This window comes from Nyctibius grandis, chromosome 1 (assembly GCF_013368605.1).
Source record: "Nyctibius grandis isolate bNycGra1 chromosome 1, bNycGra1.pri, whole genome shotgun sequence".
Taxonomy (NCBI): Eukaryota; Metazoa; Chordata; class Aves; order Nyctibiiformes; family Nyctibiidae; genus Nyctibius; species Nyctibius grandis.
In genome coordinates this window covers 57,702,380-57,716,559 of record NC_090658.1, presented here as the reverse complement: position 1 = coordinate 57,716,559, position 14,180 = coordinate 57,702,380, and the positions used below count along the sequence as shown (strand labels likewise).

Sequence of the window (14,180 nt, the reverse complement as noted above, 5' to 3'; positions counted from 1 at the left end):
TTGTTGCAAGTGTGACTTGAATCCTGGACTGGCTGGAAATTTGTGGGAGAGGGAAGCAAGCAAGGTAATGAGGTGAGTCCAAGGCCCATGGTAAAAAAGGAAAAAGAAAGCTCTATGCAATGGGAGAGCTTGGGATACTTTAGAAACAAAAGGATAACGTAAAAATCTGACGGTAAGAAGTGCATTTTCAGACAAGAGCAATGCTAGGGTAGTGCAAAAAGCTGGCACCACTGTCTGACTCACCCCCACGGGGAGCAGATGAGCTCAGGGCACCCAGCGATTACCCACCCCTCACAAGGACATGGGCTCTGCTTCCAGCCTTGTCCTCAGATAACTCCTTGGAGGAAGGGGCTGCAGAAAGAGTGGGAACCGATGCCTCTGTCCCAGGCTGGCTGCAGGCTCCAAGCTGAACAATTATCTAAACTGTCACAGGGGGATGAACCGTGGCCAGGCATGTTACAAAGGCAGTGTGCTGCTGCTGCTGCTGCTGCTGTGATGTGATGTGTCAGAGGGGTCCCGCTGGCTCTGATCGCCAGTCAGGACTGAAGCATCAGCACTTGGATAAATCAGTTGCACGAGATTTACTGAGAATCTTACAAAGAGCAAATCAACCTTTTGTCAGCCCTGTGCAAACCCTGAGGAGCTGTGAGGGTGAGGACCTCCGTGGGGGTAGGAAATACCTGCACCTGCCAGACCTCGGTTGTTCTAGAGAAACCTAAAACACCTGAGGGCTTGGGGGGTGGAGTGAGACCTGGTTCATTCAGGTGTTTAGACTTTTTTCTTTTTGTTTTTCCCCTCTGGTGGTTTGAAATAAGAGACTAGGTCTGTGCTCTTAAAGTCTGCAGGATGTTACTTGGACTGTGGCAACTCATTCAAATGAACAAGCATGTCAGTGGTCTTAATGTTGTCCCTTTGAGAGGTGGTGGGGAAATAGCTGTAATGCTTCTGTGGCTGGATCATTTACTTGTGTTGATTTTGGCCATCAAATCTTTGCAGCAAGCCTTTGGTTTTTCAGCATGCCTTCACATGAATGAGCAAGCCCTCCCATTTACAGCTGGTAAGCAACCTTACAATGCGTGACCTAGCTTTGCCACATTTGTCCCTAAATCTGCAGGTGAAAGTGCAAATTTTCTTGGAGAACTTTTGCTTGCTAATAAATAAAACTTTGAGCATGTGATAGGACTTGGGGACCTCCAGAGGTCCTTTCCATTGTGAGTAGTTCTGTGTAAACAGTGTGTTTAGTGACAGCATCTGTGCCAGATCTGAATGAATGCTATATGTGAATATCTAAAATCATTCTAAAATAATTTTATTAGAACAAATACAGACTTACAACCTGTTGACTCTATACTGGAATCCTCACCTATATTGAAAATAACTTTTAAAAATTGTTTTAAATTTATCTGGAGCTACCTGACTCAACATACTGGAGGATGGATTTGCAACACTGCATAGGCATCTAAAGGAGGAGCTGGAGGATATAGCTAATAGCTGGAGTTTTTGTGTTACAAGCTCTGTTTACTTCAATGAGAACCATATTTGGCACAAACAGATCTTGGAAAAAATGCCTCCTTTATATACATGTTGAAACATTTTTGTCTTTTTTGGGAATGTATAAGAGCATTCCACTTATTAGCAATTGTATAACATTTTCGTAACTATAATATGAAGAACAATAGGTAAAATACAGTATTTGTTGAATTTACGTTTAGATGAAGAGGGAAAGTGACTGATTTTGTTGTAGGGAAATAGGTGATACTTAGCCTGCTAATATCTCTTCAGCAGTGTTTCCTTAATGCATTAAGTACATTACCGGGATACGTGCAGCGGATATATGAACCTTGATTTTATTCACAACAGGTATATCGGGGTGCAAAGCCAGGTGGTCCTTGCTGACTGTTAGTGAACAAGCTACCAATGCTCAGGAATTCCCCCTGCTCACCACCCCCACCTGCCAGCTTAATGACTACAAGTTTCTGGCCCAACTTCATGGTTTCTACTTAGACATCAAGAAAAACCCAAGTGTAAATCTTACAATAGCTCATATGGGGCTTAATAAAACAAAACTGCTGAGCTGGTTCCTATTGGTACTTGTATGTTATAAATTCTGGTTGTCATCTATTTGCCTGCTGGGCACTGGCATTTAAACAAAGCATGTAGAATTTAGAATGTGTGCTTGATTTTTTTGAGTCCAGCATTTAAGTTTATAAATCTTGGGAGAATTTGTTTGGTTTTTGGTGGTTTTGGTGTTGCTTTTTTTTTTTTAAATCTGCTGTGTATGTCTCTCCACACACTAAGCATCCTACGTCTTCACCTGGTGGTGGGCTGTGGGGAGCCAGATTTGCCCTGTTTGTACAGTGGGATGCTGAGGGGAAGGCTTGGTGGCACTGCGGCACGACAGGGAAATTCAACAAATGTCTGTGGTGAGGGAGCTCCAGTCAAACTGGTTCTGGTGCTGATCACGTCTGAACGGTCCCCAGATGTGGGTTTCAAGCTCCAGGCAAGGCTTTCTTTAATCTTGCTGCAGGGAATGGCTGTAAACATTTCTGTAGCTGCTCAGGCTCAAGTTAGGCTCGTTAAGGCAATGTGAAATTCAAGGTCAAAAGGTGAAATGCTGCTAAATTTAAGATTCAAGTTTATGCATATGAGTAAATGGTTACTTGGATTGTTTCCATTTCAGACGCACTAAGTAAGGTATGGCTCTTCCAGCGTCCGTCCTCCCCTGCAGCTGGATACTGTAGTAATTTCACAGGAGTTATGAACTGAAAAGGTCCTCCCCAAACATGTTTTCCCAAGTATGCAAGCCAAATTGCTCTTGTGCAGCCAGGCTTGTATCTATAAATGTTTGGATGTGGCTCTGTAGGTTCACTCCATCATCCCTTATAGAGGATTAAACAGTGTATTCTCCTGTCAGTTTGTTCCTACCACTTGTCTTCAAACAGTGGAAAAACTCAAGCATTAGAAATGCTTGGGGTAAGAATCCATTCACAGATACACAACTGTATTTGATGGGATCCTCTCAGTGGGAGAGAGTAAGGTTTTGCATTTGGGTGAGGTGGGGTGGTGTTTTTGTTGGTTTTTTTTTGTGTCGGAGCTTAAAGGGACAAAACTGCAGTACTAGTGGAGAAGTAGCACTTTAAGGAACCTTTTTCCACACACGTACTGTACTCTTTCCCCCAGCATGGTGTTGGGATGATGATGCTGTTGATCCTTCCTGAAGGGTTTGCAAAACAGCCCATCTGTCTTTTAAACAGCTCATGGCATTCTTGGTTTGATAATTGCAGGTGTCTATACAGCTCCCAGACATGTTTAAATCATATGGTCGTACTGGGTATAACTCTTCCATTGCTGCTTCCAAGCTGGCATGCGGTTTGCTTGTTGCTGAGTAAATGCAGTCGTGGGATAGAGATGCCCAAATTTAGCAGAAGGTGAGGTTATCTGTTGCAGTGACCCACTGCAGAGGAGGTGCGTATGAGGAGGGACTTGGAGACTGGTGCCTCCTCCCCGGCTCCATGGTAGTTGTTGCCACCTTGTTGATTCCCTGCAGTTGCTATAGGTGATGCCAGGCACAAGCTCAACATAAGCTCTTCCTCCTGTCTTTGGGGGTCTGGTAGCCAACGCTGTGAGGAAGAACTGTGAGGTATTCCTTCGGTGTTTGGTGAAAATAGGGAAAAGACTATGAAAGTACAACAGATTAATATGTGGCTAAGAGACTGGTGCCGGAGGTGGGATTTTGGGTTCGTTGACCACGGGGCGGCTTTCATGGCACCGGGCCTGCTTAGGCCGGATAGGGAACAGCTGAATCAGAAGGAGAAAAGGGTTATGGCCCAGAAGTTGGCAGGGCTGGTTAAGAGGTCTTTAAACTAGGTTCGATGGGGGAGGGGGATAAGACCAGGGCAACCACAAATGAACCTAGGGGCGACAGGCCTGCATTGGGGGCAAGGCCGCTAGCCCAGCTGAAGTACGTTTACACCAATGCACGCAGTACGGGCAACAAACAGGAAGAGCTAGAAGCCACTGTACAGCAGGAAGGTTATGATGTGGTTGCCATCACAGAAATGTGGTAGGATGACTCTCATGACTGGAGTGCTGCTATGGATGGCTATAAGCTCTTTAAGAGCGACAGGCAAAGCAGGAGAGGTGGTGGGGTAGCGCTGTATGTTAGGGAGTGCTTGGACTGTGTCGAAATTGAGGAAGATGGTGAGGATGACAAGGTTGAATGTGGGTGAAGATCAGGGGGAAGGTCGGCAGGGCAGACATTACGGTGGGAGTCTGTTATAGACCACCCAACCAGGATGAGCAGGTGGACGAGGCGTTTTACAAGCGGCTGTCAGAAGCTGCCTGGTCGCCGGCCCTTGTACTCATGGGCGACTTCAACTTGCCGGATGTCTGCTGGAAATACAACATGGCAGAGAGGAAGCAATCTAGGAGGTTCCTCGAATGTGTGGAGGACAACTTCCTCATGCAAGTGGTAAATGAGCCCACTAGAGGAGGGGCCCTGCTTGACCTGTTGTTTGTGAACAGAGAAGGACTAGTGGGAGATGTGAGGGTCGGTGGCTGTCTTGGGAATAGCGACCACGAAATGTTAGAGTTTTCGATAGTGGGGGATGTAAGGAGGGGCAAGAGCAGAACTTCTGCCTTAGATTTCCTGCGGGCTGACTTTAGCCTGTTTAAGAGGCTGGTGGACCGAGTCCCTTGGGAGTCAGTCCTGAAGGGCAAAGGAGTCCAGGAAGGCTGGACATGCTTCAAAAGGGAATTGCTAAATATTCAGGAGCAGGCTGTCCCGGTGTGTAGGAAGACAAGCTGTCGGGGAAAAAGACCGGCCTGGTTAAACAGAGAACTTAGGCTAGAACTTAAGGAAAAAGAGAGAGCCTATTTGCTCTGGAAGAAGGGTCAGGTAACTTGGCAGGTCTATAGGGACGTGGCCGGGTCGTGTAGGGAGAAGATTAGAAGGGCCAAAGCTCAGTTAGAGCTTGATTTGGCTGCTACAGTCAAAGATAACAAAAAAAGCTTTTACAAATACATCAACAGCAAAAGGAGGGTCAAGGAGAGCCTCCACCACTTGCTGAATGAGGAGGGTAGTGTAGTGTCAGGGGATGAGGAAAAGGCAGAGGTGCTCAATGCCTTCTTTGACTTGGTCTTTAATGTCAAGACCGGTTGTCCTCAGGAGACTCGGCCCCCAGAGCCTGAAGTTAGGGATGACGGGGGGCTGTGTGAACCTCCCGTAATCCAGGAGGAGACGGTTAGTGACCTGCTGTGCCAGTTAGACAACCACAAGGTTATGGGCCCGGATGGGATTCACCCCAGAGTAATGAAGGAACTGGCAAATGAACTTGCCAAACCACTCTCTATTATCTACAGGCAGTCCTGGTTAACTGGAGAAGTTCCAGCTGACTGGAAATTAGCAAATGTAATGCCCATCTACAAGAAGGGCCGGAAGGACGATCCAGGGAACTATAGGCCTGTCAGCCTGATCTCGGTGCCAGGCAAGGTGATGGAACAGATCATCCTGGGTGCCATTACACGGCACATGCAGGACAATCAGGGCATTGGGGCCAGCCAACATGGATTCATGAAAGGCAGGTCCTGCTTGACCAACCTGGTCTCCTTCTATGACCAAGTGACCCGCTTAGTAGATGAGGGCAGGGCTGTGGATGTAGTCTATCTAGACTTCAGTAAGGCATTTGACACTGTCTCCCACAGCATCCTCCTAGACAAACTGGCTGCCTGGGGCTTGGATGGGTGGACTTTTCAAAGGGTTAAAAACTGGCTGGATGGCCGAGCCCAGAGAGTGGTGGTGAATGGGGCAAAGTCCAACTGGCGGCAGGTCACTAACGGTGTTCCCCAGGGCTCAATTCTGGGGCCGGTGCTGTTCAATATCTTTATAGATGATCTAGACGTAGGGACTGAGTGCACCCTCAGTAAATTTGCAGATGACGCCAAGCTGGGTGGCAGTGTCGATCTGCTGGAGGGTAGGAAGGCCCTACAGAGGGATCTGGACAGGTTAGATAGATGGGCCGAGACCAACGGCATGAGGTTCAACAAGAACAAGTGCTGGGTCTTACACTTCAGCCACAACAACCCCATGCAGCGCTACAGGCTGGGGGAAGAGTGGTTAGAAAGCGGCCCGGTGGAAAGAGACCTGGGGGTGCTGATCGACAGCTGGCTAAACATGAGCCAGCAGTGTGCCCACGTGGCCAAGAAGGCCAATGGCATCCTGGCCTCTATTAGGAATAGTGTAGCCAGCTGGTCTAGGGAGGTGATCGTCCCTCTGTCCTTGGCACTGGTGAGGCCGCACCTTGAGTCCTGTGTCCAGTTCTGGGCCCCGCACTTCAAGAAAGATGTTGAGGTGTTGGAGCGAGTCAGAGGAGGGCGACCAAGCTGGTGAAGGGTCTGGAGGGTCTGACCTACGAGGAACGGCTGAGGGAGCTGGGGTTGTTTAGCCTGGAGAAGAGGAGGCTCCGAGGTGACCTTATTGCAGTCTACAACTACCTGAAGGGAGGTTGTAGTGAAGTGGGAGTCACCCCCGGGCAACTAGCCATAAGACAAGAGGACACAGCCTCAAGCTTCGCCAGGGAAGGTTCAGGTTGGACATTAGGAAGAATTTCTTTTCAGAAAGGGTTATTAGACATTGGAATGGGCTGCCCAGGGAGGTGGTGGAGTCACCATCTCTGGATGTGTTTAAGAAAAGACTGGACATGGCACTTAGTGCCATGATCTAGTTGACAGGGTGGTGTCAGGGCAACGGTTGGACTCGATGATCCCAGAGGTCTCTTCCAACCTGGTTGATTCTGTGATTCTGTGATTTTGTGAACTGATGGGAAACAGCGTGCTGGCTATGAATTAAAGCATTGGCTCTGGGTCTTCTCCAGTAGTATTAACTTTCCCTCAGAAGATATTTTAGGTTACTTTTTTTAAATTTGGTGACATCTTTCACTCACTGCTCATGTTTTTCTACTGTTTCTTAACACCATCTGATTACATTGCTGATTTAGCGTCTCTCTTTAAAACCGAATTAATATTAAAAGTAAGCTTTCATGCTTCTGTGAGAGTATCTTTTCCCTTTTCAGTAGGAATTTGCAGATAAATGTACTTGTTTTGGGTTTTTTTACATAGCCTTCTTCAATTTAAATGAATTTTTCAAGTGAGATTTAGTGAAATAACTTCCCAGACTCATCTTGATTTACATCTGCTGCTTTCATATAATTCTGTTCCAAAGGAGCAAATATGACTCCTGTGCTTTGTTCCTTCATTTGCCATCTTAATAATTTTTCTTTTATTTATCCTTTTCCATTTTGTTGCACTCACTAATAAGAATTAAATAGCTTCCATACTTGGTTATTACTAACAATCTGGGATCTAAAATCTGTCTGACTTTTGGTACTTCCAGAAGCGGAATTAGATCCAGGTTTCATCCTGGATAAACAACAAGCTTTTCCCAGGCACTAATATCTGATATTGAATTACAGTGGTTGAACTTACTAAACATAGGAGAAAAAAAAAATCCACAACTGTATGGAACTGATGCAAAGGGCTTGGTTCATTGAAGTGCTACCTTAGGCTAATGTCAGAAAGAGCGGATCAGGGTTACGAAATGCTGGTTTTGTTGCTCTCCCCAAAAACCTTCCTCAGGGGGAGTTCATTTACCTCAGACACCTGAAGAAAGACAGGTTGGCACATACAGCTTTTTCTGACTGCAATGGAGACACCAAGGTGATACATGCTCCAGATGATCTGGAGCTGGGTGGGAATATGTGTAACACCCAAGCTGTGGAACCAGTGAATACAGGGACATTGTCTCCTTGCAGAGACTATGGCTGACCAAAAGCTTCGCAGGAGCTGGTCTGCTGCCACAAGTCAGATGTGAGGCTTTCTTCTCCCCTCTCAGATTTCCCCTCGAGCATTTTGGCAAAAATGAAACTGGATGAAAACATCCTAGAAGTCATATAGTGGCATAGTTACACGTCATGTCTATAATACATGTTTGGTACAAATACGGCTGTAATTAAATTTTTCTGGAGAATAAATATAAACTGTGCACGTGATGGGAACACACAGGTACTGTGTTACATGGGCAACTAATAGTGTCCTGAAAAGCTGGAAGTCTTCTCTGGCATTAGGGTTCTAACTTTGACCAGATGTTGATGGTAATTGAGTTGCAATACCATGGTGGGAATTGCCCAGTGGGAAACAATTTAGCTTTTAAAAATGTCATAACTTAAACCTTGATTTAGTGTATTGCATAGAAGTGAGCATGACTTGTATTTGATACATCTTCTTTTTTATTAGTACTCTGTGAATAAAAGTTCTTATGCTCCCTGCAGCATCTGTATTTCAGCTCTGTGTGGTTAACCGGTGTTAACTTTTTCTACTAGCATCGCAGTTCACAGGTGCGCAGAACAGTTTACCTTGGAATGGACCTGGAGATCACCCAATGCAGGGTTGACTTAACAAGGTTCTTCAGGGTCTTGTCCTATGCTGGCACATAGCAGTCTAGCTCTTACCAATCATTACTCAAAGGTTTACGTTAACAGGTTTACTTGGGATACAAATATTGAAGATTTTATGTAAAAACTATGTGCACAAATACATACTCTTCCATACTTGTGTATATGTAATATATTGCACTCAAGTGCCTGGAGCAGGGAACTATATTATGACCACATTTGTGGAAATATTTAAATGTATCTTAATTTACATTATCCCTCTGGCCTTAAACCCACAGTGCAGGGTGACGTGTACAGTGCAGCAGTCCTGTTCTCAGGACAAATGCCTGAAGGGGCTTTCAGTGTTTCCATTTCAACCCTCTCAAGCAGGGGTCCTAGCTTGGCCTTAAAATTTTTCTCTGAAATATTTTCTCAAAAAAATTTACTATGCAAAACTGCATGTTAAAAGGGATGAAACCAGTTGCCTTCCCTCCCCACCCCAATAATTCAGTGGGAGGGAGAGCCTCCCCTGCCTCCAGTGCTCGCTCTGGCTGGTTGTGTGGCCATCAAGCGGGAAAGATGCGAGTACTGCTGGAGCACAAACCTAGCGCTTGAGATCTGTTATGTATGGGTAAGGTCCTCGCTGAAACATCGTAGAGAAGCTGAAAAGCTGTTTCAAAATCTCGCCATGAGAAGCATGTTAAAAACCCAGTACTAATCCAAATTATATGGTTACGACTTTATTTAGCTATTTAGAAAACAGGAGTGATGTCCAGTATGCACCTGAAATGCTCAGTGTCTTCCCCCACCCTGACTCCTGCTTCCCCATTTTGTTTATTCCTGCTCCTGGGATGCTTTCTGCTGTTTTATGGTCCAGTTGCCTTTTAGCACCTACAGTTCCTGAAGCTTTTGCATTGCTTGTATTTAAATCCCACCCCGAGAAGCTCACAGGCGTATGTTCTTGTACCTGATACTCTTTCACATAAACCTAGCTGCCTGTTGAGAAGTGGAAGGTGTCCACTTGACCCTTGCATCTGATCCAGCCTTTCACATCAAGGACTAAAGGCAACAGTAAGATATTTTGGGACAAGGACAGGATGTTAGTCTGGTGTGTCCTTCCCTCCAAATACAAACCAACTTCAAAAGGACTGTACTGATGGAGAAGGTCCTGTGGACAACGCTCCTGTGCACAGCCCCTTATGGCAACAGGCAGGGACCAAATGCCTTCCTGGCTTCCCAGGCCAGGCTTGGCCCTGCTGCAGCTCTGCCAGCAGCTCTGGTCACAAATTGCCCCCAGCCTTGCTCGCATCTGGCACTCAATCAGGATGTGACTGAGCTCCCCTCCTTCCTTAGTGTAGGTGTGTTTAGCTGGAGACAGGGGCATGACAAGACAAAGTGGCTTAAAAGACAAAAAAAAAAAAAAAAGGTCACTAAACAGACAAGATAGTAGATAGACAACAATATTAAATAATGGATGTAGTTTATTAATGAATTCAGACTTGAGACAGGCACCATTTTTGCAAACTGACCATCAGTACACACATACACTTTATTTTCATGTTCATGGTAAGTGAAATTCTAGGATTTTGGATTTTAAAATACAAACAAAGAAAACTGTTATATTTAGTCTGATGTATTTCAATGTCACTAGTTTGCTGTAGTTCAGCAGTAGCAATAACAAAGTATTCAGTCACTACAAAAAGCAGACCTTCTGATAATAAGCAACGGCGTGCTTCTTAACACGCTTTAGCAAACGCAGGGACAAGCACAGCAAGCTGCCGTTCTCCCATGTCACAAAACTGCTCAGAGCAGATGCAAAGGCAGGAGTCCCTCACCTGCCATCATGTCTGTGTAGCAACAAGTGATGCACCTAGCAATAACACCTTGAAAAGATTCCATTTTAAACCCTCATTGATGAAGGCATTAGGCCTTGGAACTAGGCCGGCCCAAGGGAACGTACTGTGGCAGTTTCTGCAGCTCAGCTGATGGCCAATAACTCAGTCCCTTTGGATTATGAGACAGAATCTGCATGCCAATGTGGGTTATTTTTAACAAATCTTCTACTAAAAATGAACTGAAAGAACCAAAAACGTAATAGGTCAAGGGATTTTGCAGACAGTTAACCAGCTGGGGGCGGGGAGATATGGCAAAACAAGAGACAGTCATTCCAGCTTTCCTTGAATTATCGAAGCTATCAAAACAATGTAACAAATCCTGTGCACATGACAGTATAAAAAAAATTACAGGATGTTTGTCAGCTCTCAACTAACTGGGCTGGAATGGTGTTTTAGGGAAGGACTGATGGGTCAGATAAACAGTCCCAGCACGTGTGGCCTGAAGGGACAATACGGAGCCTACAACATAGAAACTGTGAGGGTATCAAGCAGTAGTTTGAAATTACTTATAAATCCATATCCCATGTGGAAGCTTCACAGGCAGACAGCTAGTGCCATGTTTAGTATCCCACACTGCCCAGAGATAGGTCCAATGCAACCACAGTGACCGCAAGTAAGGCACAATCATGATTTTCCAAATGTCTCCAGGCAAGATGGAGGGAAAAACCTCATTTATTTTTCTTTAAAGAATGTTACTAGGAAAACTATGGCTGGAAATCACACTTATTTTCTTCTGTAAGTCTTTGCATTTTTCTAGGCTAGATAGCTCACTGTGTTCAGGACTAAATTACAACACAGTTATGTAAATGGACAACATGGTTGTATTTTAGGGCACAACTTAATAGAAAATATCAGAAATCACTCTCCCTGGCAGCTCTGACAGCCACACTTGAATCTTGCTTTCTACTGGTTATGTTTGTCCTGCCCCAGTGTAATTAAAGCATCCTCAGTCTAGGCCGTTATGAGCTCTGTCATCTAATCAGGCTAAAATATCAACTAGCCCTATTTTTCACGTTTATCTTCACAGCAATCCCCACTGTGCTTGGGGACTGTGCTATGAATAGAACAGCTCTGAAAGGCAGTCAACAGACATTTCCGTGCTACTCCGGGGAAGGCACAGATAATTATTTTAATTGTCCCCAGTTTGCTCTTCTGTCCATAATTATAGTTTTGAGTTTATAAATAACTAAGCATGATTCTAAAACCCAAAACAAACCCCTCAATTACAACAGAGTCCCTGAGATAATTAAGTCTCCAAATGTGGCTGTGTAGAGGGGAACCAAAACTACATTGCAGAAGCCCATAACATACAGATGTGCGTAAGCAGAGCAAAGCGACAGGATGGAAAACGTCACCAGGAAAATAAACTCTCTCATCGTTATTTCACTGCTTTTTACCTAAAAAAACAATGGCCTATTGTTTCAATTCAACCTATTGTTCTGTTGCATTTTTTGTTATTGAAGGAACCAACAGTCGTCAGTCAGTGAGAGCTTCCTGAGGAGCAGCAGCTTGAAAAGCTAAATGTCCCTGTGCCTAAGGCTTGTTTTGCTGCAGATTTAGGAAAAAACAGAGAAGGTAAGTTATTGAGGTAAATTAAAGCATGTGGTTTAGGATTTAACTTGTTTGAATCCCTCCTTCAAATAGAAAACACACTCCAGTTTTACAAGTATGGTGGTTTAAACCTGCAAAACGAAGCAGAACAAAGCTCTGCCCTGTCGCATCCTTGCTTGATGGACATTCCTCTGTTGTTACTGGGCATTGCCTATTGCCAGGGACAGGACAAGAAAAACTCTAGGTTGGGAGCCAGCACAGCAGGAGGCTTCATTAGCCATGAACAGGAGCAAAAGAGGGCTTCAGAAGCAGCAGTGCCCTTGCTGAAAAAACAGCTTCACCACAACAAAAACAAGCTCAGCTGGGCAGCCTGTAACACAGGCTTTGGATAAAGAGAGACCTATGGATATGAGACAGCTATGGCTTAAGTGTTTCAAAAGATCTTTACCCAACAAGGAAACAAATTATATATTAAAAACCTTTTACAAAATACATGCTCTGTTCTTTCTCTGCTTAATATCTTCCTTGCTTGAAGCTTGGCTGTTGCCCAAACGCATCCAGAGCAACGCTTGATGATAACTCAAAAATGTGCAGTTAATCTGTGTGTAGTTTCAGCTCCTGAATGCCAGGAGCGAAAGTGTATTTTTCAGAGAGAAAGAGGCTTGATCACACAGTATAATCATGTTAACGCAAGTGTTTAGATGGCCAAGATAAGGGAAATATTTCTGTAAACTCCTTTGAGAAAATATGAAAACTCTAAGGTGAAAAAGTTCTCTCTTTTTCAATGTCGTTTTATCCACAAACAAGAATAAGCCCCAGCAGAGAGCTTCCTGCACTACAGCGAGAAAAACTTTAGCTTGCTTTTTTTTTCCTTTTTTTTTTAACCTTGCAGTTATATTTCATCATAAAAACTAGTCTGAAGAAAGAGTAAACTTTTGCTCTTTGGTATATCTTGACATTCCTCCAGAGACGCATAACAGGAATATTTCAGCTTCATTTTTGTCTCCTACTTGCAAGAAACAGGAAAGTTGCAGTTCTTAATTTCCAGGCTTCTGAAATGAGAAAGATAAAGAATTTATACGTTGAAACAAGACATCTTTGCTTTCTTTAAAGAAAAAAGAAATAGAAGCACCACAGCCTAAAAGCAGTCTTTTAATGAAATTGGTTATTTTTGCCTTATCCATAATAAACAAAGTTACGCTGCATGCACCTCCCATTTACTATCTGTGTAACCCTACTACATGAGAAACAAAAATCTGTACTTATATTCCAGTATGACACAGATTTTAGACTGTACATTATTGTAGTAATTACTGCTGACTGAAACTCAATGCTGTGGAATGAGTCTAAAAGAAGGCAGGTTTTTTTCATAGGATCAATTTTGTGGATGCAGAGGAAAGGTCTTCAAACACCTTCTATCCATATCTGAATGAATTAAGATGAAAACATCTAACAAATAGTTTGCAGTTTTAGGACATCAGTTTTGGTGTCCTCCCCTCAATGGGCTTCTTTATGACTGTGAAGATGCTCACAGTCAGAGCTCTGGGATTCCTCTCACATTCAGGAAAGCTCTGAGGGTGGCAAAATACCGGTGCTGTGTATTACAATCATTCTGATGCTCTGCCAATTTTGAAGAGGAGATGAGCACAAGAATATATCTGCAACTGTGACAGCCATGGCCTTACTAAGTCACAACTAACTGAGGAAAATAACCACACCCCCACCACCAATCCAGATGCCCAAAGCCAAACTGGCACAGTAAGGGCAGGCACCTGCTGCCACTGATTAAATTAGAGGGATCCTTAGAGCTCACAAGGGTCCTTAACAGAGTTTACTTTTGCAGAGTGGGTCAGGTCCATCAATTCCCCTCACTATACAAATAATACCTTTTGGGGTTTTTTTTAATTGTTTCTTCCTACCAGCAGACTTGTCTCCATGCAAGTAACTCTTATTCTGACTGGTGCTCTCCACGGATAGCTCTGAAGGAAACAACTTCAGCTTTCTTAGTGTATGAGCCGGGCAGTATAATTTAAATAGCGTAGTGGCCAGTGATGAACAACTAGCCAGATTCCTTCAGCTTCATTTCCAGATATTAATAAGTTTCAGTTTTTCAATAGAGCACGTTGCTCCTACACAGAGACTGTAATATTGTGTGTTCCATGTATTTGCTATTTGTCAACAGCAAAAAAGAGAGCTGACTTTTTTGACAAAGTTTTTGCTTGTGTGACTTTTTAGAGTAAATTCTAATGACTGTTATTCTGCAAACTTTTGTGAAAACTATCATCTGCTTCATTAATGCAGTGATGCG

At 44.1% G+C, this 14,180-nt stretch overlaps 1 protein-coding gene across 2 annotated transcripts in view; it reads right to left on the bottom strand.

The window, feature by feature from the left end:
• Positions 1–9,889: 9,889 nt before the first annotated feature.
• MTHFD1L (methylenetetrahydrofolate dehydrogenase (NADP+ dependent) 1 like) overlaps positions 9,890–14,180 on the bottom strand; it is a 165,559-nt gene continuing 161,268 nt past the window's right edge. For both annotated transcript variants that reach the window (XM_068420859.1, XM_068420942.1), the window contains exon 28: positions 9,890–12,924. The gene's annotated coding sequence lies outside the window, so the exon portion shown is untranslated. The remainder of the gene's footprint in view (positions 12,925–14,180) is intronic.